General features: G+C 37.5%; 1 pseudogene; it reads right to left on the minus strand.

The window, feature by feature from the left end:
* Positions 1 to 36: 36 nt before the first annotated feature.
* Positions 37 to 24,207, minus strand: LOC122625581 (annotated as a pseudogene).
* Positions 24,208 to 26,209: the final 2,002 nt, after the last annotated feature.

Consider the following 26,209-nt stretch of genomic DNA (forward strand, 5'->3'; position numbering starts at 1 on the left):
TTGTATCTCCAATGTTAGCAATAAGAAAAGACACATTTAGGAACTGCAGGCGGCTGCGAGACTCGTCATACTGCCCCCGTTGGAAGCGCGGCAATCCTGGCAGACGCTAGATGAAGCTTGAAGCAGTTCGTAGAAGAGACTGGCGCCAATCAGCAAATCTATGCGTTGAGAACGATACAAATCTGGGTTCGCGATCTTAAGGTTTTGGGATATGTTCAAGCTGCAAATGTCAATGTTAAAGAACGGCTGAATTTCAATGATATTGGAGGCAATAACAGCAGTGATTTCCGTCGAGTAGTTAGACGTTTGAGATCGCATTGAAATATTTACTGACGAACCATCTGTGTCAAAACAACCTTCTTAAGTTGAAGCTGATTTGTGAATCGGAAGCATTGCAGAATGCAATGCATCATTCAGCGCTATAGTCGAGTTTCCCGACTATCTGATACCCGTTACTCAGTTAGTGGAAGTGTGAAGAAGAGTCTTCATCACGGACAGTTTTTGACGGTTTGTGGGCGTTAGAGTGGGCATGGCAAAAAGTTTTTTGGCAAATCGATAGAAATTTACAAGACTAATACAAAAATTAAAAAATATCAAATTATTTTTCAAAAGTGTGGGCGTGGCAGTTTTAGGCGGTTTGTGGGCGTTAGAGGGGGCGTGGCAACATGAATCGAATAACTTGCGCTGCGTCTGTCTCTGGAGTCTGTATGCTTATTCTCAACTTTCTAGCTTTTATAGTTCCTGAGATCTCGACGTTCATACGGACGGACAGACAGACGGACAGACGGACAGACAGACGGACGGACAGACGGACATGGTCAGATCGACTCGGCTATAGATCCTGATCAAGAATATATATACTTTATATGGTCGGAATCGCTTCCTTCTGCGTGTTACATACTTTTCAACGCATCTAGTATACCCTTTTACTCTACGAGTAACGGGTATAAAAAGCGGCAGATAATAAATATAAATAATATAATAATAATAATAAAACTTTTTATATATAGAACGAAATTCCTTTTAATGCTCACTGCCTTTAATCAAATTGTTGTTGAACAACACACTCAACAACAACAGCGATATATATAGGTATTGTTTATGAACCTATCAAGTCGAGGTCACCAAATGTTGAGCTAATGAGCTATTTTATTAGCTATTGTTGAGAAACGAAATGACAACAAAAAATTGTTAAATCAAAACATTAATATATTGCGATATATTAGGTTAGGTTAGGTTACTATTAGGTTAGGTTATTATTAGGTTACTTAGAAAACTTACTAGTTTGAACGAACCATAAATAAAAAAAAAATTTGCCGTATTTTAGAATCGTTGGAAATGATCTAACTGGTCAAAGAAAGTTCTTTTGATCCTTATGATCATTTTGATTTTATATTGGCGATTAGGATCTGTCCGTCCGCATGATTCCCGATACCCCGGGAACATTAAGTGCTAGTAATTAAGCATGCAGATTCTAGTGACGCCTACGCACACAAATCCCCCAAAGCTGTGCCATGACTAGCAGATACCAGTTACTCATCTAATAAAATTGCGCATGAGCGTTTTTAACATTTTTCTGGCATTTTGATAGAAATTGGGAAACACAATAATAAAATGAAAAAAGATTAAAAATGTTTCAAAGTTGTGCACAGTTTCGGGAGGTTTGTGGGCGTTAGAAGGACCGTGTCCAAAGTGTTCTTGGTATACCGATAGAAGTTTGCAGAACGAATAATATAATATTAAAAAATATCAAAACATTATTTAAATATGTTGGCATTGAATTTTAGAATGTTTAACTTAACAAACGTACGTAACGTACTCTCGATGGTCGTAAACGCCTTGTGTTTTAAATAAACATACTTTTTGATTAAAGGGTAATAAACGTTGGCCCGCATGGCCGATGAACATAGATACATACAGTCTTCGACTAGCTCTTGTCGAACGCGGTTGTAAAAATTGAACGCTGCGATCGTTATCTTCTATTCTCTCTGAGAACATTTTGGTGTACATTAAATATTTTCTGTTTTCTTCTTTAATTGTGATATTCGCAAAAAACTACAATCAAACGTTCAAGTGATGCAATTGGCGATGCTGAAGCATCTGCCGTTGAAAAAATGCGTACTAAAAGGAATAAACCACTAGTGGAGCGCCAGAACGAACGGGGCTCCAAGCAATTTACAAATTATTTTCGTCCACTACAAACTTTAGACGATGATAATGATGATAAACCTATTGAAACGGACACACTTGATGAAATAATAATCAAACCACCTCCTATAACATTAATTAAACAAAATACAAAATTTGTACACGAGCTAATGGCTAAAATTAAAACTGATGATTACTTTATTAAAACCATCTCAATTGGAATTAAAATATTTTTACCAAATATGGACTGTTTCAATGCAGCTTGTAACCAACTCAAGGAACATAACTGTGAGTTCTACACGTACGATACTAGATCAAACAAGCCATACAAAGCTATTTTATCCGGGCTGGATAAACTACCAATTAAAACTGTCAAATCCATGCTACAAAACCTAGGATTACAATGCACCGAAGTCAAAATTGTGGAAAAGAAAACTAAGTCTGATCATGAATTATTACTGTACATTGTTTATTTCGTAAACAAAAGTATCACAGTAAAGGAACTGCGCAAAAACTTTATGTATGTCAACCACACTAAAGTACGCTGGGAGTATAAAGTGAAATTGCAGAATAAAATTACTCAATGCTACAATTGCCAACTATTTGGACATGGATCAAATAATTGTTCAGTTAAAACATCATGTGCCCATTGTGCTGGATCACACCAGACTGCCGTATGTATGGACGTAAACAACAAAAAATGCGCTAACTGTAAAGGCGACCATCCATCGACAGAACTGACATGCCCATGCCGAATTTCTTATCTCAATTTACTTTCCAAACGCTCATCACAACGCATTGGAAGAAATAACTTGGAAGCTCATGGAATGAGGAATTCTAAGCAACACATCGCTCCATCTGCTCTCTTTGGAAATCAACCCCAGATCTCATTGCCTACTCAAACTAAGAGAGTGCAACAACTCAACTTTGGTAGCTATAGTAATGCACTCACCAATACTCATACTTTGCCTAATCCCAAAGCAAATATCACAAATGAAACTAATCTCTTTTCATGTGAAGAGATAAATTCTCTTTTGTCTGAATTAATAACAAGACTTAATGAATGCTCCAATAAGGGAGAGCAATTTCAAGTAATTTCTCAGTTAGCGATTAAGTATGTTTACACAAACAAATAATTTTATTGATAATTTGAATATTATGGCATGGAATGCTCGTGCCGTTAGAAACAAACGTATAGAACTGATCAAGTTCTTAGAAAATAATCACATTCACATAGCACTTATAAATGAAACGTGGCTGACTCATGGTGACCGTTTTAATATACCCGAATACACTATATACAGAAATGACAGGAAGGAAAGTAGGGGAGGCGGCGTTGCCATTGCAGTTAGCAACACATTGATACATGAACAAATACCCTGCATTAAAAGTCATGTTATTGAAAATGTAGGTATACAAATCAACACTGACTCTAATTCCAGTCTAAAAATTTACTCTATTTACTTTGCTGGAAATACTTCAAAATGTATTCCTAGTTCATGTGATTTATCTTGGGACCATTATCATTTAAAAAGTTTGTATAGATCTGATCTCCTTAAGATCTCACAAATAAATGGAAATTTTCTAATTTGCGGGGACTTCAACTCGCGCCACAGAGCATGGAAGTGTACCCGAGCCAATGGTTGGGGCAAAATTCTCAATGAACTTTCAGATCTGGGAAAATTCAGTATTTTGTACCCTACGCAACCCACATATATTCCGCATAACCATAAAGCAAAAGCATCAACATTGGACCTATGCCTCACTAATATCCCTAACCAGCTGGCTAATCCAGCAGTAATGCAAGAGCTTTCCTCTGATCACCTACCAGTGGTTATAAAATACTCTACAAATTTTATGCGCAATGTAAAAACATATCCGATTTTGGGAAGGGCAAATTGGGCGCTTTTTAAGAGAATTATAAATGAAAGGCTGATGGTTGAAGAGGTGGTTGTCAACTGCTCACAGATATCGACTTTGGATATTGATAATTTAATCGGCTCTTTCACTAGAGTAATCAATTATGCCTTTCTTAAAGCAGTCCCTCATAAACCTATACATCACTCCAAGCTTACACTCCCTGTACATATAACTGAATTATTTAAAACAAGAAATATTATCCAAAGACAATGGTTTAGGTCACGTCATCCATTATTAAAATCAAGATGTGATCATTTAAATTACATCATACGAAAAGAGCTTTTCATTTATAATAATGCAAAATGGAACAATAAACTTCAAAAGCTGGATAAATGCAGCAAACCCTTTTGGAATATAACCAAAGCAATTAAAAAAAGAAAACAAATTGTTCCGTGTCTAAGTAAAGCTGATGAAATATACGCTTCTGGAAAAGAAAAAGCGAATATTCTTGCTGATGTCTTTCAACTGAAGCATAATCTGACACATTCATATTCAAACCAAAATACAATTGACCAAGTCAAAATATCTTTACAATCTATAGCTGAAACCCCAAACAACATCGCAGAAATTTGTAGAGTCACTTATCCAGAGGTTTTTTCAATTGTAAAAGCTCTCCATACTAGAAAATCTCCTGGAATTGATGGAATACCTAATATATCCTTGAAAAACCTTCCTACAAGCGCCATTAATCATATTGTTAACATTGCCAATCACTGTCTTCAGGCAGGCTATTTCCCACGGGATTGGAAGATAGCAAAAATAGTTCCAATTCTCAAACCAGGAAAACCTCCTGATAACCCTGAAAGCTACCGACCAATAAGCCTATTAAGCGGATTGTCCAAGATTCTGGAAAAATTAATTAAATTGAGATTGGTGAAATTTTTGGACATACACAACACACTACCAACGGTACAGTATGGTTTTAGAAATGGTCTAAATACCATACTGCCGACCTTAAAACTAAGAAATTATATTAAAGAAAGTATCCAATCCAAACAATCTGTAGGGCTGGTTACACTTGATATTGAGGCTGCATTTGATACTGTATGGCATGACGGACTGTTGCACAAACTAAAGACGATTGGAACTCCCATATACCTCATTAAAATAGTTCAAAGTTTTTTGACACATCGATACTTTAGCGTTAATTTGGACAGTAGTCAATCTGCTAGACGAATTTTAAATGCAGGTGTGCCACAGGGTTCTGTCTTAGGACCTACATTGTTTAATATTTTTACACACGATATTCCACAAGCTACAAACTGTGTACTTTCACTGTTTGCTGACGACGCCGCTGTCTACAGTGCTGGTTTCTCGTACAGCGAGATAAATCAATCCATGCAGAGTTACTTAAATAAATTAGACATATATTACATAAATGGAAAATTAAAATTAACCCTAATAAAACGAATGCTATATTTTTTACAAAAAGAAGGAAACCTCGTTATCTTCCTGATAGACAGCTGCGAATACTAGACTCTCCAATACAATGGGTTGACAACATTCGATATTTGGGTATAATTTTTGATAAAAAACTAACATTTAAATACCACATCAACAACACAATTATGAAAGTTAATAAAATTATTTGCACACTGTACCCTCTAATAAATCGTAAATCTAAATTATCAATATCCAATAAGATCATAATTTTTAAAACAATTTTTAATCCAATATTAATGTATGGGTCACCTGTTTGGGGTAGATGTGCTCAAACTCATATCAAAAAACTTCAAATATGCCAAAACAAGCTGTTAAAATTAATAATGAACTTACCTTATTACACAAACACTAAGTACCTACATATAAAAGCAGGAGTACAAAAAGTTCAACAAAAAAAAAAAAATACAATATTAACAATCTTTGTTTCAAGTCTTAGTTTTTAAGTTAGTTGTAAGTCAATTAAGGTTTTCTTCTCCCTTGTTTTCCTTAATAAATAATAAATATTGTTATACAAAAAACTAAAACAGGTCAACTAGACATAATTAATAAATATTTCAGATGAAAGCCTTAGCTAAACACTGTAAATACCTAATTATACCATTAGCTTTAATGAAATGTACATATATATATAAGGGATAAAGCACAAATAAATAAATAAATAATAAATAAATAGATACATACTTCTTATTAAATATTACCAACAGTATTCATCGTTGGGAACTTATCGATATGGGTGTTAACATATGTAATGGATATTGACTTACATAATATTTATTTATTTTATTGTTTTTTTTTTACGACAGCAGCAGAGCTGCGTTGTTGTACTGCCCAAAACATTCCTGCCTATAATTTTGAAAATGGTTTCGAAACGGTCACGCCCACCACTTATAATTTTTTTTTCATGTTACTATTATTTCCGAATTCTACCGATCTTTCATAAAATGTATCGTTTTTTATTCATTTGTTTTAACATGACACAACATGTGTAATGGTCGGCATGGTAAGCAAGAAGAATTTGCAGACAGAAAAAATTGTAAATGTAATGTTGGCCAGGTACAACTGAGATTTTTTTTTTTTACGCGCGAGTCCCACGGCCACACTTCCCGCCCAACCGACTGAGGGGCACTGCCGTGTATCGTACGTATACTAGTAAAATCGAAGAATTTGATAAATACGTTAGTATTGATCGCTATAAGAACGGAAGAGAGTCAGAATTAGAGATAATAGGATAGAATCTATTATAGTCAGAACATAATACTCTGTAGGGATCATGCAACTCATAGTTAGATCTACATTGCTTTAAAAGTAGAGGTACGTAATTTCTAGTAAATCAACTTGGAACAGTGAAGTTTAGCCGACTGATCAAGACGGGACTATCAACTTCACCACGAATAAGGTAAAAAATAAAGACTGTTCCTAACATCGCTCTATGGTTAGCTAAGAAGGGTAAGTTAATTAACATTAGTCTACTTGAATAAGGAGGTAGTCTAAGGTTTGCATCCCAATTAAGAAGTTCTTTTGAACCGATTCAATGCGGTCAGAATAAACTTCATATTGCGGACTCCAAACAGGTGATCCATACTCAAGCATAATATTACATCATCAGCGTACATAAGTACACGGGAATGCTTTATTTTTAAAGGAAGGTCGGTAATAAATAAGGTAAAAAAGAGCGGACCTAGGTGGCTCCCTTGTGGGACACCGGATGTGACTCGGAGAATACAAGAAAGAGAATTTTAAAAGGAACCCGTTGCGTCCTGCCATTCAGATATTTTAGAATCCAATTTAGGAGATCAACAGAGAAGCCTAATAAATAAAGTTTTTTTTATTAAAAGTGAATGATTAACAGAGTCGAATGCTTTACTAAAATCCGTATAGATGACATCTGTTTGAAGATTATTTTTGAAACCCTGTACTACGAAGGCGGCTAGCTCCAGAAGGTTAGCAGTTGTTGATCTGCGTTTCATGAACCCATGCTGACATGGTGATATAATTGACCTAGAAAGGTGCTGCAAATGAGGAGTCATAACGTTTTCAAATAGCTTAGGGATAGCAGACAATTTGGAGATTCCCACTGTAATTGCTTGCATCCAATTTGCTACCTTTTTTATGGAGAGGGATCACAAAGGACTGCTTCCATATATGGGGGAGCTGTAAAGTTTCCAGAGATAAGTTGAACAGTCTTAGTAGAGGTTTGCACAAGGCTTCCGCACAGAATCTAAGCACACAGCTTCGGAATGAGGTAACGTAGAATATGTGGTTTGAAAAAACTTGGCAAATAGATCGGCTATTGCCTGATCCGATGTTACCGTAGTATTTTCAAAAATAGCGAGGAAGGGTAACTGGTTGTTTTGCGCTTAGTGCTAACGAAATTATAAAACTGTTTGGGATCCTGTGCGAACTGGAACTTACAACGGTTTAAATAATTCTTATAACACTGAGCATTAAGCTCGGTAAAATTTAACCGAGCACTTACATATTTAGAAAATATATATTGAGAACCGGTATTTTTAAATTTTATATAAAGTATGGACTTAACATTTCTTAGATGTGTCAACTCTTTATTAAACCAAAGAGGTTTGAGACCAAGGTTGATATACGGATAGTACATCGGAACACAAGAGTTAAAAAATGATTAATTTGCTGTATTAAAAATATTTATGGCATCAGCCATTATGTTGCAAGAATAAAGATCGGACAAATTAAAGCCAGATATAAAAAGATTTAGCCTCCGAAAGTTTGCCTAACGAAAACAATAAATTCGTTTGGTTGACTTATCTGGCCTCTCTTTTATTACGGTACCTGTGTCGATTGTCACCTCGAAAGTTGGATCTTCTGGTTGACTAAGAGGTGCTACTCTAGTCAGAAATACACTTTTAGGACTTGTAACAAAGCATAGACGACCAAGCGAATTTCGAATATAATTAACTTGCGACAACGATATGTCAAGCCAGCTGTCAATATAGTCATGCTGTGCTATAGGCAGAAGAATATTCGACTGTTCTTCTGTGGACACCAGACACCTAGTGTCTGGTATATTAAAGTCGCCTAGAGCAACTAGTTGGTCTCTATCGGACAGTCTATTTGAAACGGATTGGATAGCGGACAAATGGTTTATATATTCAGGAAATTCAGAAGACGGCGGAATATATAGGAGCTCGTAATATATACAGAGCTATCAGAAAATGACAGCTTTACGCATATGAATTCTACGTTACGGAACTCGTCAAAAAGTACCTCCTCTGACGTGAGGTTTTGGCACTGCAGGTTGTATTTCTAAAGTGCCAACTTGTGCCGGTAGTCCGGACTCAATATTCCTTTGTGGTGGTAAACTATTCGGGAAGGGTGGAATCACCGGTTTAGAAACCAGTGCCGACAAAACGGAATCTGTAGCAATCCCAGGCTGGACTCCCTCCACAACGGATTGATTGGATTGCTCCGAATCTTTTTTTAGCTGCCGATTTAAGCAACATTTGAGGTTTGCTGCGATCGTCAACTGATCAGCTGTGGAGTCATGTTGATCACTTGCCGGAGGTTGAGGGGCATTCCCCTTAGGCAGCCTACCACCAGCGGCTTTCTTGCGCTTTGAAGATTCCTCTAATAGCTTGAGGCTATTAAATTGTGAATCTAGCGCGGAAAGAAGATCAACCAGCGCACTTAGTGTGCACCATTCAACCACATAGCCAACAGCTCATTTTTGACTGCTCAGGCTTTATTCCCTAACGGCATTTGTTTTGGAAGCAGACAACATTGGTTTCCAATTTAATTGGGTTTTGACCACTGTACCAAAAGACCAAATCAAAACTGTACCGCAAGAGCGCAGTCCGCACTTTAGGATTTTGTGTGGGAGAGCGAGAGAGCAAAACGCAAAGATAGAAAGAGTACAGATTTAATTAATTTTTTAAAATAATGCACAAACCACAAAAGATTCACTCGCGAAGCGAACGAAACTTTAACTAGTACTGATTACGAAATTGAATTATTCAAGAATTTATTAAAATCCACCGCTGGATTTTAATGCACAAACCACAAAAGATTCACTCGCGAAGCGAACGGAACTTTAACTAATACTGATTACGAAATTGAATTATTCAAGAATTTATTAAAATCCACCGCTGGATTTTGTCAAAACAAAAATAAATTCTGAGCGCAGAAAAAAAACACGACCGGTCGCTTTGAAGCTAGAAGACGAATTTAACTATATGGTTGGGTTAGCTCATTAAGTGGGTGTGCTTTTATGCTGGAGTCGATAACCTCAGTCTAGTCATCGGTTTACATGTCCGAAAACGTTGCCCAACACTGAGAGCGTCTTCCAACTTTCCAATAGCTTTCCAGCACAGCTATATTTATTGGAATTTGGCGGTATATAAATGCCCACGCGGCTACAGTCGCGCTCTTTTCGTAACCAGAAAAATTCCTTGCTAAATCATTGTGCAAGTCCTCTTAATAGAGTTAGAGGTTAAGCGCCACTACTTACTAGCGTCGTCCGATCTGTAACGTGATCTGTTCCCGTACAGGAGGGAAAACGAAACTGCCCAAAAGTTTAAGTGGCAACTGTGTTCTTCGTTGCGTCGCCTTGGAAATCCAACCACGGGGTTCGCATAACCGCCTCGGAAGGAATTCTCCCTAGAATTTTCCTTTATCAAGTATGTCGCCGTCTTGCACTAGTGCCCCAACTAAAATTCGCTCTGATGGCAGTATCAAGTTTTCATTTGGCCACCGGGCATCGGCAAATACTGGCCGGTCGGAGGGATTCCTGACCACCAACTAGCGTTATTATTCTCCGTAAAACAACCCCTGGCTACTGATAATTGAAACAATTGTCTTTCCGGGAGCTACGACAATATCGCGAAGCCTTCCCATTCGATTTTTCACTGATCGGGCACATTAACCTATCCATATATATCGGTGCGCAGTAGAACAACTACTAGTAGTCCGCACCGCAGGATGAGCTAGTCCGCACCAGTTACTTTTACCAGCCAGGATAATTTATGAAAAACAAAACTAGGACAGTCAGCGGATAAGGGGTTCAGATTCAAGTACCGCATGTGGTGGTTGCAAGACCATACGGAAGTCGACTTGAGAGAGTGTGTTTCGTAACCGCAGTCATTATTTACCCGTTACTCGTAGAGTAAAAGGGTATACTAGATTCGTTGAAAAGTATGTAACAGGCAGAAGGAAGTGTTTCCGACTATATAAAGTATATATATTCTTGATCAGGATCAGTAGCCGAGTCGATCTGGCCATGTCCGTCTGTCCGTCCGTCTGTCCGTCCGTATGAACGTCGAGATCTCAGGAACTACAAAAGCTAGAAAGTTGAGATTAAGCATACAGACTCCAGAGACATAGACGCAGCGCAAGTTTGTCGATTCATGTTGCCACGCCCACTCTAACGCCCACAAACCGCCCAAAACGGCCACTTCCACACTTTTGAAAAATGTTCTGATATTTTTTCATTTTTGTATTAGTCTTGTAAATTTGTAACGATTTGCCAAAAAACTTTTTGCCACGCCCTCTCTAACGACCACAAACCGCCCAAAGCTGCCACGCCCACACTTTTGAAAAATGTTTTGATATTTTTCAATTTTTGTATTAGTCTTGTAAATTTCTATCGATTTGCCAAAAAACTTTTTGCCACGCCCACTCTAACGCCCACAAAACCGCCAAAAACTGTATGTGCTGAAGACTCTCCTTCGCACTTCGAATAGCTGAGTAACGGGTATCAGATAGTCGGGGAACTCGACTATAGCGTTCTCTCTTGTTTTTGTATTAGACTTGTAAATTTCTATCGATTTGCCAAAAAACTTTTTGCCACGCCCACTCTAACGCCTATATATATATATTCTTGATCAGGATCAATAGCCGAGTCGATCTGACCATGTCCGTCCGTCTGTCTGTCTGTCCGTCTGTCTGTCTGTCCGTCTGTCTGTCTGTCCGTCTGTCTGTCCGTCCGTATGAACGTCGAGATCTCAGGAACTATAAAAGCTAGAATGTTGAGAATAAGCATACAGACTCCAGAGACATAGACGCAGCGCAAGTTTGTCGATTCATGTTGCCACGCCCACTTTAACGCCCACAAACCGCCCAAAACTGCCACGCCCACACTTTTAAAAAATGTGTTGATATTTTTTCATTTTCTTATTAGTATTGTAAATTTCTATCGATCTGCAGAAAAATCTTTTTGCCACGCCCACTCTAACGCCCACAAACCGCCAAAAACGGTCAGTGTTGTAATTTCCCTTCGCACTTTTACCAGCTGAGTAACGGGTATCAGATAGTCGGGGAACCCGACTATAGCGTTCTATCTTGTTTTTTTCTTCAGTCTTGGGTACTGTTTTACCCCTCGGCTTCTCATGCTTAAGTCAACCATTACACATGTCTTCATTGACGGCTTGCATATCGTTGTCGCAAATTAATCATATTTGTAATTCTCTTGGTCGATTACAGGAACTTTGTAAATAGTCCTGAAAGTATGTATCTGACCAGATCCAAAATATTTTAATTGGTCTAGTCTTTACTCATGCATCATTATGGCAACATATACATACGTCAATTAAATCATTTTCTTAGAGAAATTTACTTTCACCAATACGAATAATTGCCGTTTCAAGGGCCATTATAATAGAGCTTGTGGCTACTTAAACAGAGGCAAACACAATAATAATCAGGATAAAAGCAATAGCAACAACTACAATTATAAAGATAGGAAAAACAATCTATATTGATTACTTCAAAAGCTTTTTCAAATTACCAAAATTTTAAGGCAAAAGCCAAGAATTTATTAAATCTAAATCAACTGAGATACAGGCAGAAAACACAATAATAATCAGGATAAAAGCAATAGCAACAACTACAATTATAAAGATAGGAAAATCAACCTATATTGATTACTTCAAAAGCTTTTTCAAATTACCAAAATTTCAAGGCATAAGCCAAGAATTTAAGAAATCTAAATCAACTGAGATACAGGCAGAAAAATATTGTTACGTAAAAGAAAATGCAGTTCGACAGCAAACTAGTGTCCAGCGGCAGCAGTCGTTCACATGGAAATTCTACTCCAGTAATTGGCAAAGTTCATTAGTAGGGCATTGACTCCCGAAATAGGGAAAATATCGAAATATTACTCCAAGGTGGGAACACTTAGCCCATAGAACCGATTTTAGGAGTCAAGAGAAAGCTCCAGTCCAGTATAAAGGAACTCAGCCCAATTAAAGAAAAGTCAGTCTCGGGAGAGGGCATTCCAGGGAGAGGGCAGTCTTAGGAGGGGACAGTCTCTTGAGGAGACATTCTAGGGTGGCGACGTTCTCGACATCCTAAAGGTGTCATCCACTGGGAAAAGACCGTGTCAAGAGCTAAATATCGTAGTCAAAAAGTCCAGAGAACCCAGAGAGGACAACTTCGCTCCAATCCTGTAAAAATTCTTGGAATTCAGAGTCTGGGACCGGAATGATACGGGACAGCGAATTGGACACCTCGTAAAAGAAGACCCACTTTTTTAGACCAACAGACAGGAAGTCTAGAGGGCGCTTTGTGAAGGAATACCGGCATTTCAAAGCAATATACAAAAAGTCTCACGATCCAAGGCCTCTGACAATACAGCCAATGTGATCAACACCGGGGAAGGAATTTACCACAAAGACGAGATCCTAGGTGTGCAACATACCCTTAAATTTATCGTGGTATGGTTGGTGTTTGGTGTTAGTAAGATTAGTACAGACCTACAGCCGGCAAAACAAGCTAGCAAAAATAGTTGACCTATGCAGTTTTTACAACTTACAGAAGAAAACAAAATAACAATAATAACTTCCAAAACCAGTGCGGGATTCAAGTAGAGCGTGTCGCAGGGAAACATACATACCACAATACACGTATAAATATATGTAAATATATTTAGATAGACAATCTTTACTTTGTGTACTTTTTTCTGTGTTACGTTTTGGCTTAATCTACAATTTGTTTGCGCCCGTATATATATGTAAAGAGGCTGCAAAATTAACAAACGTTCGTTAAGTTGATATTTCAAACTACATTTTATTTCTTTAAGTCCTAGCTTAGGTGGCTAATATGAAATTTACATGTTCTAATCTTATCTCTAACTAATCTTCAAGAAAATGCTATACGGCAGCTTGCATCTTTATTTAAGGGATGAACCCACGCAGAAGTTCGTGGTATCTTAACAGATATTATTTTTAAAAATAAGCAAACCCGAAATTTGTTATTTGTAAACATGGCAACTTTGGAGACACAGTTCAACAGCAATGTCGGGTCTAAAATGTATGTCCATTTGTTGTCAACATTAGAGAAAACACCTCAGCTTATCTATGCGGATCAGCTGCAGATCGCGCTCTTTTGTACTCTCGCCTGTACTCATTGTCGTTGCGTTATGCTGTTCGCTCAGTAATATTCTCACTCTCGTTTTCTTACACCATGCATGCGCTTCAAAATTTTTGGAAGAAAAAAGTAAATAAAATCGCTTGAATTCGCTACCATACAAATCGTTCTTTTTCATTTACAAAAAAGGCTAATAAGAATTCTTAGTAGTTCATCATTTTGGTGACCCCGACGTAATACTAAACTAATAATAAACAATATTAGTGCCAATTAAACAAAGCGGTTAAAGCTTTAAATTTGCTGATCCTGCTTAGTGATTTGTGCAACACTTGTGGTTTATATTTCCTCGGAGAATTAAAAAAGTTTAAAGTGTTGTCATGAAAAACAGTAGCACAGGTATGTAGATTTGTAGTTCACTAACAATTTTGTGTATGCTATATGTTTTTGTGCAGTTTTATCGTGTTTTGTTTATGTGCCGTTTTTACAGTCAACTTAACAAATGTAGCTGTGTTTCGTGAAATATAACTTTTGTATGGTAAACCACTTCAAAAGAATTTTAACGGCAAGTTATTAACTAACATATGTATAATATTATACAACTAGTTTCATATGCTCCTTTTTGTTTCTTTTAAAAAAAATCACGTTTTTGTAGTTGAATATTTGTTTGAGAATGCAGAGCTGCAAGACACCTAGTCGCTCTGAGGATGCAGTTAGGCAGCATATATTTAAAACAATTGGTCAGAATAATTTAAATGAATGTTGTATTTCATTGGTAAATACTTAAATATAGATAAAAAAAATCGTTTTCTTTGGTAAGGTAAATATTTGTATGGCATATCGGCACGATCGCTTATATGGCAGCTATATGAAAAAGTTGACCAAATCAATGGAAACTTTGTGGGTAATCTTGGGGGAAGTAAAGAGTAACACAAACCAAATTTGATAAAAATAGGTCAACATTTCGAATTTCTGCCAAAAAAAAAAGACAAAAAACCACTATGCAGTGGTCAAAATACTTTCATAATGTGACAGACACGTACTGTGGTCAAAATACATAATACATAATGCGACACGGCCTTCCTTACATAACATAACATAACATAATGTAACATAATTAAATTATTTAAATTTTTGTAACATAATTCGTTTAATTCCTTTAACACATTTTTTTTTTAATCTTTTTTTTTGTGTAGTTCTTTTTACACATAATTTAACTTATCAGTTGTCTAGTTTCTTTTACACACAATTTAACTAATTATTTGTGTAGTTCCTTTAACACATCATTATCTTATCATTTGTGTAGTCCCTTTAACACATAATTAACTTATCATTTGTGTAGTTCCTTTTACACATACGACCCCCGCCATAACAAATCTCTTTTGTTATGGTGCGGTCTTCAGTTTCTCTATTGGGCAACAGACACAACTTCTAATGTGTAATAGCAAAGCATTTTTAATGTTGTCATGTATTAATGTAACTTTTATTGAAAGAGAGATTCGGACAGAGATTCAGATTGAGACTGATTTGTACTTCGTATTGAAGAGTCCAAGCTAGCCCAAAACAATCCGTCTGCGCCAGCAGAGAAGCCGTCGGCAGAGACGTTGCATTGTTCTTATGTACTTAACTTAGGCAGCGAGAGCGCCGCTGTTTAAAAAAGTCATGTGCACATAAAGATCGAGCAGTCACGCATGTTAATTATGCCGACTCTGCACTGGTCTTAATAGCATTCTTGTGTGGCCAGATTACTGAGCACTCGAGATATGCTTGGGAATTAAAAAGTCTTACATAAACATTGTTGTAAAAATTGCTACAATGTGATTGTTCCCAAGGTTTTAATTTGATACAGTGTTTATTCGATATGTATGCACATCACATCTCCCTCCTTTTGGAAAATGACGTAATTTTATGAAGTTATTTTATAATTAAGAATTTTTTTTTGTTAAGTTTCTAGGAAATATTAAAATTTTTTTATATAATAATATAATAATTTTTTAAATAATCGTTTAACCGAACAAAGATCATAAAAGAAAAATGTTTTCTTACATTCAATGCACTTATATGGGGTTAACTTTTTCTCCATATATTTTTTTTTGCTGGTGGCCACCATATTTCTTTTAGGAACTAAAACTTTTTAACCTATTCTGTTTTTTCTTATTATTTGAGATTACTATATTATCCCTTTCTTCTATCTTTACTATCGTATATGGTCCAGTATATTGGACATCTAACTTATGTCCGGTTTCGTTTTTTAATAAAAGATTCAAATATTGCTTTCGCTACTGTTTTTGCGCTTTTATTTGCGATTGGAATGGTTACCAAATATTTTGTCAAGTCGCATATAAGTGTAAAAGCATATTCATTACCGTTTTCTGTCTTTACATCCGTATACATTAAGCTTAGAAGTTTCTTGAGTAGTTTGCTTAGGCAATTCTACTTTATCATTTTCATTTCCTTTTCCTGCGCAGGATTTCAGTCTACTTTGATTTCTTGTAGTGACTTCAAGTACTTGCTTGGATATACTTTTTTGTTGGTCGATGGTTATTCTTGATAACGTGTCCACCATGACTCTGTCAAATGCGCTTATTGGTGTCTCTGTAATTGATAATGGAGTTTTTGTGTGTTTTATAATTTTTGCTCTTTGGCATTTTTGACATTTCTGTATTTACTCTGTTATATCCCGAGTCATACCTTTCCAAAAGTTATGTCGTTTTATCCTGGCCAGGGATTTTGTAATGCCTGCGTGTCCTCCTTGTGTTGGATCGTCATGGTGTGTAGACAGGATTGCTTCTTTTTCTTTCTTTGTATTCACTAAGGTCACCGGGTTGAGTAGCGCCACTCTTAATAGTTTTAATGTTTCATTGCCCATTTTCTTAAATGTATCTATTGAAATGTTATGAAACATATTTTCCCACGGTGCCATTTTAAGTTGATTGATCTTATGCATACCGACCTGCTTTTCAGGCCTTAAAAATCTTCAACATTGTATCTTGGAGTAATTTTCTTCCATGTTTAATAAAATATATCATATTATTTACATGCATACTTTGCGTACTTCGTCATTATTGATGATTCCGTATACATTGGGCTTAGAAGCTTCTTGAGTAGTTTGCTTAGGCAATTCTACTTTATCATTTTCATTTCCTTTTCCTGCGCAGGATTTCAGTCTACTTTGATTTCTTGTAGTGACTTCAAGTACTTGCTTGGATATACTTTTTTGTTGGTCGATGGTTATTCTTGATAACGCATCTGCTACATAATTATCTTTTCCTTTAAGATATTCCACAGTAAATTCACATTCCTCTAAATCAAGCCTCATTCTGGTCAGTTTTAAACTTTGATTAACCATCGAAAACAGGTATGTTAAGGGTCTGTGATTTGTTTTCACAGTGAAGTGTCTACCTTATATATGTATATGGTTTAAAATGATTTATTGCCCAGTGTATTGCTGACAACTCTTGCTTAGTTGTTGACTTGTTGCTCTCACCTTTAGTGAAGCTGCGGGATGCATAAGCTACTGACAAGTGGAGACCATTATAGTTCTGGGTCAATACCGCTCCACATGCCTCTTTGCAAAGCTCTTTGCTAATGTCAGGGTATTTCAGCAAAGTTGGATTCATTAGTTCTTTTTTAAGGTGATCGAAGGCATGCTGACAGTCAGCTGTCTATTCGAACTTTACATCTTTCTTACATAATCTTGTTATGTGACGGGAATAACCTGCCAAATTTTTTTGTAAAACGACTATAATAGTTACAAAATGCTATGAATCTTCTGGCACTGTCTGCGTCAGTAGGGACTGGATATCTCTGTATAGCATCATATTTAGTATCGTCAGGCAATAGGCCTTTATCAGTACATTTGTGTCCAAGAAAAGTGACTTCACTCATGAAAAATTAGCACTTATCTGGATGTAGTTTAGGGTTGTTTTTTCTTCTCAGTTCAAAAACTTTTGTAAGATTCTTGGCCATGTGCTTTTCAGAACAGCCTATGACAATTAAGTCATCCATGTACAGAAATGCTTGAGATGTTTCCAGACAAGTAAATGTCATCATTCGTTGAACGGAATTTGGAGCTATTTTTAATCCGTATGGTAATCGCGTGAAGCGATAAGAAGCATTGCTCGTAGAAAAGGATGTTATATTTCGAGAATCGTCTTCTAGCTCTATTTGATGGAATCCCGACATAAGATCCAGGCACGAGAAGTATTTTGCTCCGCCTAATTGATCAAGTATGTCATCTATTCTTGGCAAGGGGAACTTGTCAGCCAACAACTTGTTATTAATTTGACGATAGTTTTGAATCCGGTAAGAATTTCTTTGGAACTAGTAATAATGGGCAATTATATTCAGATACAGCTGGCTCTACTATCTTGTCTTCTATTAATTTAGTTACCTGTTTCGACATTTTTGCTTGTTGTGAATGAGGTGCTCTATAGTTCTTAACATAGCTTGGTTCATCATCTTGCAATCTTATCTTTTGTTTGTAAAAATGTAGTGATTGGCTCTGTCTAAAATCCAAAAATATCAGTATAATGTGAACATAGTTCAGTCAACATTTTCTAATGTGCAGATGGAAAGTTTTTCTTTAAAAATTGATTCGGCTCTTATGGAGTCGTTTAGGTCTGCTATTTTGTAGTTAGTCAATGGTAAAATCGAAATTGATTTTGCTAACCTTTAAAATGTTATTGCTGTTAGTTGTGTTTAGTATTTGGATGTACGACTTTTTTGAATCTGATATCGAATTTCCCCCAAATACAAAATCTTCTATTTCCGGATTAGGTATTAGAATTTGGTTGTCCACCGAACTTACGTTAATTTGTCTGATAACCTCACAACGAGATGGTATGGTTATCTCAGTGTTATCAATATTATGAAAAATTGGTATTTGTATTGATTGTTTAATATTATTTGGTCTTAGAATGAAAAAATCACTTTCTGTACCGGTTCTCATCTCGAGAAATGTTAAACCTATTGAATATATCGAACCCTTTCCAATTCCTTTAATTTGTGGTATATTATTATGATCTGAATCAATTATTATAGTTGTTGTGTTGGCCATTATTGTGGTTATAATTATTTCTATAATTACCACCCCGACCATTTCCTCGTCCTCGGTAGTTACCTCTGTTGTATTTTCCTTGTCCTCTCTTGGAAAAAAAACGGAACTTGCAATTCCTGTCATCTCAGTGCTACAATGGATGTATTTACTTATAGCTTCATCCATTGTCTTAAATGTCCCTGCCTCTAGTATTGTTTTTAGTTTTCCGTGATCGCAATTCTTTGTCATTGTATTGATTGCTTCCTTTGTGCTAAATTTGATAGCATGTTCTGGTTGCAATCCTACGTTTATATTTAATATATTTGTTTTTTAATAACGCGCGAGTCCCACGTCCACACCTCCCGCCCAACCGACCGAGGGACTCTGCCGTGTACGGTCGTACGGCTCGAATCGCGGGAAGATAGACGCGATATAGAAGACAGTAAAGGACGAGGAAATATATGTATACTAGTAGCAAGATCTAAAAATTTGTTAAATACGTTAGTATTGATTGCTTCAAAAACGGCAGAGAGTCAGAATTAGAGATACTAGGATAGAATCTATTATAGTCAGAACATAATACTCTGTAGGGATCATGCAACTCATAGTTAGATCTACATTGCTTTAAAATTAGAGGTACGTAATTTCTAGTAAATCTGCTTGGAAACTGGACTGCATCCCAATTAAGGCGCCGTAAGGCAAAAAGTATGAACCGATCCAATGCGGTCCGAGTAAACTTCATATTGTGGACTCCAAACAGGTGATCCATACTCGAGGATCGGACGGACTAGAGAAATAAATAAGGTTTTGGTCATATAAGGATCATCAAATTCCTTTGACCACCGTTTTATTAAACCAAGCACACCCCTGGCCTTATTGACAATAGACGAAATATGGTCTGAAAATTTAAGTTTAGGGTCTAGAAGAACACCAAGATCATCAACATGTGTTATTCTGTCCAAAGAGCACCCACTTAAAGTGTAAGTCGCGTGCATTGAGTTGGCACGACAAAAGGTCATAACTTTACACTAGAGCCATTTAAGTTTAATACGTTAAATCCAGATCGGATTGTAAGTCCAAATGGCGAGAAATGTCCCTATATTGCTGGCATAATTTTACATCATCAGCGTACATTAGTACACGCGAATGATTTATTATTAAGGGAAGTTCATTAATAAATAAGGTAAAAAGGAGCGGGGCTCCCTTGTGGGACACCGGATGAGACTTGGAGAATACAAGAAAGAGAATTTTTAAAGAGGACCCGTTGCGTCCTGCCATTCAGATAACTTAGAATCCAATTTAGGAGATCAACAGGGAAACCTAATAAATCAATTTTTTTTGAATAAAAGTGAATGATTAACAGAGTCGAATGCTTTACTACAATCCGTATAGATGACATTATTTTTGAAGCCCTGTACTACGAAGGAGGTTAGCTCCAGAAGGTTAGTAGTTGTTGATCTGCGTTTCATGAACCCATGCTGACATGGTGATATAATTGTCCTACAAAGGAGCTGCAAATGAGGAGTGAGTGAGGAGTATACGAAAATTCAAGAGACTTGCGCAAATTGAAGTATGTAACAGGCAGAAGGAAGCGTTTCCGACCATATAAAGTATATATATTCTGGATCAGGATCAATAGCCGAGACGATCTGGCCATGTCCGTCTGTCCGTCCGTATGAACGTCGAGACCTAAGGAACTATAAAAGCTAGAAAGTTGAGATTCAGCATTCAGACTCCAGAGACATAGAAGCAGAGCAAGTTTGTCGATTCATTTTGCCACGCCCATTCTAACGCCCACAAACCGCCTAAAACTGCCACGCTCACACTTTTGAAAAATGTTTTGATATTTTTTCATTTTTGTGTTAGTCTCGTAAATTTCTATCGATTTGCCAAAAAATTTATTGCCACGCCCACTCTAACGCCCACAAACCGCCCAAAGCTGCCACGCTTTTAAAAAATGTTTTGATATTTCTTTATTTTTGTATTAGTCTTGTAAAGTTCTATCGATATGCCAAAAAACTTTTAAAAAAAAACCAAAAACTAATAGTGTTGAAGACTCTTCTGCGCACTTCCACTAGCTGAGTAACGGGTATCAGATAGTCGGGGTACTAGACTATAGCGTTCTTTCTTGTTTTTTTTGTAAATCTGTTTCTTCCGATTCAGGTTGTTCGTCTGATTCTATTCTTATTGGTGAATTTAGAATGGTTGGTATTGATATATCCAAACCAAGTTTCAATTTTATAGATAACAAGTTCGATTTAAGTTTTATAAGAACTTTTGATACTTGAGACCAATGATCTGGATATAATCTTTCCTTGTTATCATACACTAGTATTCGTGCTTCATTGAAAGAATTTACCAGACTATTTTTATATTTTATTCAACAATTCATACATGGCTTTATAAAATATCCTTACTTTAAATTATTCAGAACAACTAAACCGAATTGAAAACTGCAGCGAGTTTTCCCATTGTAAAATAGGGAACCGCATTATACATATGTACTATAAAAACATTAAAGATTTTAGTTTCAGCTCGAAAGTAAGATAGATATTACATCAGTACTCAGTTGCTTTTGAGCTGAACCGTTGCAGTTTAACCGCATTTGTTTCTATCCAGCTTTGTCTTTTAGAAAATATACGAAAGATGTCAGTCTTTGAATTGAAATATTAATTGAAGGGAATAGCGGTAACGGGTTTTGACATTAATATCAGAATATAAAATCAATTTCAAGTACCCAATTTATTGTTATACTTTGTCAGTACAAATATCCTCTGTTCAAAGTTTGAACGTTCGTTCACACACAATACAAATATTCAAAATATTTACACTCTATAAATTTTAAAACTTATCGAAATACAAAACCACATGTATTAACAAAAAATCACACTTAACACTAGACGATATTTTGATGTATAGGTTTATAGGTTTAGTGGATACGGATAGGTTTGTGACACGGATTATGGTATCGGAATGTACTCCGTGGGCAATCAAGGACCTAATAGTTGGAGCACGTAAGCATTGACAGTGAGCAACTTTAATGGGTCCTCATTGTAGATTGTCCAATGAATAATTTCCCATCCCAAGTCCTGCTTCCCCGTCCTCTTGTTAGGCCAGTTAACAGCGTCCTAACATGAGGACATGAAATCGAGACGAACATCCTTTCTATGTGATCCACCACCGTAAGTTCTAGTAATATGTTCCATCGGGAGATATATCGTTCTGAAAACCTTCGTTCTGCTTCCTCTTGTGATGTCTTGCGATCGCTTGAGTATATCCGCTGTTGGTTCACGTACAACTGCAAGGGCGGTACCTGTCCGAGCAGCTGAATCGGAGGTGGGGGAGTTAGGTCCAGTGGCGTAGTAGACGCCATTGATGGACTCGTCGGTGAGTTGGAGCTCATGCTCGAAGAGCTGGACCGAGGCGATTAAGATTGAGCGGATCGCGTTCTCCTGAGCGACTCTGTTCCCATGGGAGATCTACCACTTCCCTGGTCACCATAGCTATGAACTCTGCCAACCACCTTTAGGTTGGTTCTGTATGGTGGCTGATCCTGCGCGGCTTGGCTGTGGTAGGATTTTCTGAGTATAAAGCAAATGGCCAGGAAAGGAATGGTTAAAATTCCAAAAAAGCCCACTGCTATTATAAGCGGAACATCCACACCTTCAGCTCCCCAAAAGTTTAAAGTAATGGCGTGGATTTCAGAAAGTCAGCTCCTCCAGATTCCAAAATAAGCTGTATTTTTCGCACTGCTTTTCCAACTGGCGTGCGGTCCCTGGTAATCAGTCGTTCTTTGAGTTGACCCAACTCTACCACATAGCTGGTATTCAGGGTGAGCTGTCTTATCCCGTGGAGCAGGGTATCGTAAGCTATCGAGTCGTATCCAACGGTCACGGAGACTCCATGGCGCTGCAAGCGCTTAGCCATCACCTCCTGTTCGGCAAGAATGGGTATGGCAAGTATTGGCTTTTGTCCACTAATCGATTCCCAAACGCTCAACTGACCGCAGCTGCTAACAAACATCTTGACCTGCGGATGGTGAAGAATTGCCTGCTGTGGCCACCAGTCAGCAATCATAACGTTTTCCGGCAGCACCTGGTCCGCCGTGAACTCCTCCTTTTCCCACTTTAGCAAGAAGTGGAACTCCTTCAGGTGGCCAAACACGTCCAGAATAATGGCCAACTTTTCCTGAGGCAGCTGAACTGTTTCCACATCGGCGCCCAGGCTAAAATAGATAGCCTCACTAGGAGCGGATTCCATGAACGACAGAAGATGCTTTGGCAAATGGGAGTCATTTGAGTGGCTCAAGTGCAGGCCGCCCACCTCCACCATATTGGGCAAATATGCACGAGGATAATGTAAGCCCGGATGGGACTTGATCAAGGCCAAGCTAAGATTCTTTGTCAGATCTCTATAAAGCGGCAGCTCCTTTACGAGCAGTTCAAAGTGATTGGTGTACACCGACTGCTGGGAGATCAGGTGGAAAAAGTTGTAGGTCAGGCGCTCAAAGGTGCTCATTAGTGAGTTTAGAATCCGCTGCCTCGTGTTCATTCTCTCCGTGAAGGGTAGGAAATTGCTGGGATCCAGTGAGGATGATTGGGGATTGCCAAACATGTTATTTAGCCAGGAATTCGCGCCGGTGGGACTGACGGCAACGGTGGGTATGCCATAGTAGAAGGCCAAGCCTAGCAGAGCATCGCTTAGGAACAAGTCCACTATGAGTAAGTCGAACTTTTCGCCGCTTGTCAGGAGCTTTCGGACCTGGGGAGCCGACAGCAAGATGTCCACATTGGTGGTGCCCGCGTAGATCAGCCGGGTGAACCTTTCCATCACACTTTGCGCTCGCATTTCCTCGGCCCCGAAACTCATTCCCATGTCGAGCCAGTTTTCCCGCAGCCCTTCGATGCGCAGCTCTCTGATTCTGGGTATTTCCGCATCCACGTCTTCCTGCGCGGCATGTGGACTGATCAAAGTCACGGAGTGGTTTCCCGGACTCTCCACCAATTCCTGCAGCAATCTCCGGCCAAAGAGATAGTGGGATTTCCAGTCACTGGGAAAAACTGCCAATATATTGGCGCCCAGGACGATGCCGCAGAGCAGCGAGCCCAAAAACACCTGCAGGATTCGCATTTTGTGTTTGTGGATAATATCCGCAGTGGCCTTTGCATCCGCTTCTACGTTCGCATCCGCATCCGCATTCGTGTCTGTGTTTTTGCTTTTCCGGTTTTTTTTCGCAAAAACACACACATACACTGGCACTCAGCCCATACACAACACACGCACGAGCACAGGGCTTCTATTATTATCAGCTGCTTCTGCTCCCGGTTATTCCGCTGATTTTCATCATCTTGCTGCACCGATGCGATGGCACAATATCCTAGCTGTTCAAAAAACCCACAAATCACCAAATAAAATTCAGTGCAAAGGTAACGAAAGTGAAAAGAACGGCAGCAACAACTAGTCGCATGTTCCTTTATTGTCGCTCCCTGAATAGGTTTGTTTTGCGACACTTATGCAACTTTTCAAATACATTTCTTATTTTAGTTTTGTTCTTACATAACTCGTTCCATTCCATACTATTTCAAATATTTATAATCCTTTTGTATATATTTATATACACATTCTTTACATTAAAATTTCATCATGTCACACAATTATAATTATTTATGCAAGCGCACATACCAGACTCGACCTTTTTTGATGAGTCCGAAGTCTTATATTTCTTCTTTTATTTGCACATATGGTAGCGTTGACAAAATAGTCGTTTTTTCATTCGTGTCAAATTGTATCAATGGGCTAAACCATAGATCGTAAGTGTCCATGTATTTGTATTCAAATTCTCTAACTTGTATGTACTTCCTTTTCCTAAAACGGCTATGGCACGTGTGCGAAAGTCAGGAACCTCATTATACGCTTTATTTATAGCGTTTTTCATGATAATATGTATATATATTTTTTTTGTATAGCTTATGATTTTTTTGTTTTAAACCCTGTCTAGTTTGTTTGCCCTACTCATATATCTCCTTTTTAATAGTTTGTTAAGTTTTATGTATAACGTCAGAAGGAACTGGGCCACACTGGTAATTGTCAAAATTAAGAGCAAAACCCACAGTGCTTGAATGTCTTCTGTGTGATCTATAATTTTTACGTTATTCACGACATTAGCCGTGTTGTCTTTGGTCTGACTATCGTCAGATCCGAACCAACCCATATATGTATGTTAATTAAACGATTATATGAACTGTTATTAAAATTGTTTGCTATTATTTTTTTTGTAGAGGGCATGTGTATGGTTTACAATGGTTTGCTCTATATAATTCAATTCCATACACATGTTTTTAGTAAAAGCCTAAACGAGATTAGTATTTTTCAAGCAGCGTTTTCACGCATCGGCTTGAGGTTTTTATTTTTAATATTACAGCAGATTGGGGCATTGTTATTAAATACAGCCTCAACTGCGTTATTGCGCTCCACTGCACAATTTGGCTTCAACCGCTTCCAGATTTTGGGTTTGTTTTATTTTATCTTCCTCTGTAGTTGCCGTCTTTATAAGGTCCTTTATTAGCCTCCTTTGTTGGAGCAGCTTGATCCTTTTACCACTTCTTTTCTTCTTTATCTTCTTTTGTGGCTGCCTTCTTGCCCTGTACTCAGCTATTGTGAGTGGACGTGGTTCATCGTTTGGATACACCTCTAGTGCCTCTTTTAGAGTTGGTGCATCCCTTTGCTTGATAGGAGCAGAGTCCTCCATGTTGCTGCTGCTGTTGTCGTCCGGGTTTGATCAATTATGGTATTGTATTTCTTCTGGTCCGGTCATCGAACAGGTTTAATTTTTGTGTTTGTATTTCAAACACTTTAACTTTCAAAATATTTGCGTGTATTTAACACTTTAATAGCATTTTTTGAAAAATAATGTCACAATTAAGTGTTTTTTTATTTTTATCAATGGTCACTTTTTTCGCATTTTCATTTTTTTTTACTTTACATGTGATGCAATTTTCTACAAATCTACGCCCATATTTAGACATATTTTCAAACCAGTAATAACAATAGACTTTGCCCTGCGTCTTTTTCCAACCCAGATTCATAATAACTTCATGGACTTGATTTATGACGGCCCATCGAAAAGCTCTTGGTATTACCGGCAAACATTTGCTATTACTATTTTTCTGTATTTTTCTATGTAGTATTTACTTTTGCAATTCATATGTTTTGTCCAGATTTCCTGGTAACTCATTATTATTTTACTTTAAAATTATTTCTTGCATCTCGGTATTTCGTATCTGAAACCAACCAGCTATCAGATACCTCGGTCAAATTGATTCGTAACTCTGG

Source organism: Drosophila teissieri, unplaced genomic scaffold (genome assembly GCF_016746235.2).
Source record: "Drosophila teissieri strain GT53w unplaced genomic scaffold, Prin_Dtei_1.1 Segkk125_quiver_pilon_scaf, whole genome shotgun sequence".
Classification (NCBI taxonomy): Eukaryota; Metazoa; Arthropoda; class Insecta; order Diptera; family Drosophilidae; genus Drosophila; species Drosophila teissieri.